Source organism: Corvus brachyrhynchos, unplaced genomic scaffold (genome assembly GCF_000691975.1).
Source record: "Corvus brachyrhynchos isolate BGI_N302 unplaced genomic scaffold, ASM69197v1 scaffold7, whole genome shotgun sequence".
NCBI classification, from domain to species: Eukaryota; Metazoa; Chordata; class Aves; order Passeriformes; family Corvidae; genus Corvus; species Corvus brachyrhynchos.
The window spans coordinates 1,706,948-1,710,642 of NW_008239054.1; positions in this window are offsets into that span (position 1 = coordinate 1,706,948).

The following is a 3,695-nucleotide window of genomic DNA, read 5'->3' on the forward strand; positions in this document are numbered from 1 at the left end:
CTGACAGCCACAGCGCCTGGGCTTCAGCTCCCCTGGGCAGAGCTGAGCTCCAGAGGAGCAGCTTTAAAGCCTGGAGCCTTCGGCTGCTCCCCACTGCTGCCGCACACCGCAGATGCTGGCCGGGCTGAAGAGAGCGGTCACTGCGACAGTGGATGTTTTCAGTGATCCAGTCATACGACACCCAGTTCAGGTTCCATTGCAATCAGTTAAAACAAACAAAAAAATCATATTAGCGTTGTATCCTTGACCTGTCAGCTCCCCAGTTTCCCCATCTGCAGGGTGGCAATAAGCAGGCTACCTTTAATGGTAGCAGAGCGCTTTGAGATCCTTGGATGACGAAGGCCAAAATCCACAGTATTTTTTTTGGTCTTGTGATAGACTGGATTTCACTTACACACCAATGTTTGAGAAGTGTGTCAGGTTATTTGCCTGTCCATGCTAACAATGAGAATGAATCACTCTCCACATTTCACTAAGAGAACGGAGCATTGTTTACAGATTATAGTGTGGATAAGGCAGAAATACTGTTCCCATCACTACAGTAAAGGATCCGTCAGCACTTTCATTATCATACTTTAATTCCAGTGGTTTGCAAGCCCATTTTGATTACCATTACCAAATAGACTGCTAGTTTTCAGCTTTATTTATGTTAAGTGAATAAATCATGGAAGTTAAAATCGCTTTTTTTCTCCCATAAATAAAATTGGCTTGAAGTTCAAACAACAAAATTAGGGGAGCAATTCAATTTGTCCGAAAGAAAGAGATAAAGTCAAAAGACTGGCCACTTCACATACTTAGACTTCAGTCTCACAATCATGCATCTAGATCTGTATTGACATGATGATATACCAGAAAAAATAATATTCCTGTGGAGCTCTTCCAATTTCCCCAATACCTAGTATCATTTTTTAAAAACTGCTTAAATACACATTTACATTGTTTCTGGGTGGTCTTTGGGTTAAAGAATATGCTTTCAATAACTTTCCCTCAAATAGATATTTTTTATTTTTAATAAAAAAGAGGAAATTAAACACAAAAAACCCCATGTTATTTTAAAATTGAGGTTTCAGCAATAGTGAAATTCAAATTTAAGCTTGACACACCATCTTAACTCATTCAACAATGTATTTCTAAGAAATGCCAATAACAGGATGAGTTAAGATGAATAGAACAGCCCTAAACGAAAACTCCTAAGTTATGTTTCATTCCTGAGAAATAAGTGCACATGAAGGATTTTCCCCTTATGATTTTGTGAAAAAAAAACCCGCCAGAAAACAAAAAACTTGGGAGCTTGAAACTGAACTTTATAGTGTGCAAGCTTTGTTTTCATGGAAAGGGCATGCAAGGTGGAGTCAGGGACCCCAAGGTCAGCAAGTACCACAGCCCATCTCAGTTGCATCCTCCAGGAATGGGGCTGTCCATGATACCTCTGAAGGCACAAGGAACACAGGCTGGACTTTGCTGATGATTCCTCAGAGCTCCTGAGTGCTGATTTTGTTCAGCATGCAAATGCTCTCTCTCTGTCTGAGAAGGCCTTACTTTCCATGATGAGGAATAGCTTGAGGCAACCGCTTAGGCTGTTCTTGTCATGTCTCTGTCTTTCCAGGTGCAATGCCCACGGTGCCTCATGTCACAGATACTTCTAACAAGCAGTATCTGTTTGTTTGCATTTGAGGTCTTCATTTGTGTTAAGGTCTTTTAAAAGTCATCTCACATTCATTCGAAAGCTGTAGCGGAACAGTGAGAAGGAAAGTCAGGTTGCTTGCCTTGGTTTAGCTGCTGCATTGAATAAATAAAACCTGCAGAGAGGAGAGAGGAGAGGGCACTTTCCTTCAGTCTGCACAGCAGGCAGTGTGTGAGGAAAGGAGTTTCCAAAGGTACAGCTTTGCAGCAGAAGCATAAACTGGTGACTGGAAGAGGAGGGAGCAAACTATGTACAGCCCTGGCTCAGGCTGGTGGAAAGAGACTGCAGGTTCAGAAGGCCTCTGAAGAATATGTAGAAAGGTGGGAAACCATTCAAATGTGGAATTTAGGTGTGTATCTCTCCCTCTACATTCACAGACCTTGTAATGTTATTCTGTTTTATCCAGCAGATTTGTTTTCTCTTTCTATCTGTATAAATTGAATTAAAATTCAAGTAAAACCCAGATTTTAAAATTCATAGGTTTATAGTGGTTTGGGGGTGTTTGCAATTAATAAAAAGATGCACCTCAAAGCTCTAGCTAACTCAGGGTCCTTTCATGGTTGTACTGCTCTATTTTTCTTCCTTCCTGGGCATAAAATATATCTCCACTGGCCACCTTATATTTGGAAATCTAGTTGAAGATCATAATATACAAGGTGTAATTCTTCCTTACGGGATTTAGAGTCTGTGGCTAGATGTTGAGCCTCAGAGTTATCCGATCTCTGTTAGCTCCAAGGATTGCACCCATCCTTTGTTTTCATTTTCCAGTATTGGAGGAAAGATAAGCTGATGCTGTCACATAGATTCTACACAAAATCTTGGCTTCCATGATTTATTTAAAACTGCCCTCTAAGTATTAATGCCTGTGCAATGAAGCAAGTGCCATATATTAATTTAGAAAAAATCAGGATTAATCCAATGAATAGCAAGGATGGTAATCTTATGCCACCTCATATTAACGATTGATTAACAGCAAATGTAGACATTTGCTTTGCAAAAATGGAAGTTGAGTGGCAATTTAGTAAATTATGATTCAGAAAACCAAAATACCCTGTTTAATCTTCGCTTCACATGGTGACAAAAATACAGAACATAAATAAGCAGACATATACAGCAGTACTGTTTTCTCTAGAAACTTCCTTCCTGTTACTAAGGGAGATGTGAAAATAGATTTCTTTGTAAAATAGGAAATTTAATTTAATTAGATGCAAAAATCGCAACGAGGACTTCACCACATACAACTTCTCTTTTCTGAAAATACGTGTAACTGCTGGCAAAGCTGAATCATGACAAGTTAGTCTCACAAATAACAGAAAGAGAAGGACAGGACACATGTGGACAGAAATCCCCTTTCACCTCAGTTCTGACAAATACTCCCGAGCCAGTAATCCTTTTGGGAGGAAACTGTTGCTTCATGAAAACACTATGATCTACAGGTCATACTTTCTTGCCTAAGACACACTTCTGTGGTAAATCCCCCAGTTCTCACAGTGCTACAGATCTTGCCCCACAGCCCAGTCTGTGAAGGATGCAAGGTTATGAACCACGGCTTTAAAGCACGGTGCATCCCCTTGGGCCGATGCTCAGCCTTTTCAAATGCAGCCATTCCCCCAGGACAGCGAGACCCTTCATTCTCTGTATTTCACCTGTGACTTATTTCATGGCTCTTTTCCTGCACCCCAGGCCCCCAAGAGTGAAGACCAGGGTGTGCATCCTGAATGCCCAGCAATGAGGTTGCAGACAGGGTGACAGAGCGCAGATTCACCTCGAAGAGCACAAAGTGCTCTGGGGCTTGGCATTTTGTCCCCACTTTCCCCTGAAAGAAGGAAAGAGCAGCCCTAAGGCAAGAGAGAGCCAAGATGCAAAGACAGGCAGTCTCCTGTGTGGGGTGGGAAGTCTGCCCAGGCCCTATGCTCTAGAGTGCATAACTCTAATGGCAGAAAGGATTTTGTACAAATACTGAAAAACGATCTTGCGTCGAATACCGAGGTTTCAGGTCAGTTTCTAAAAC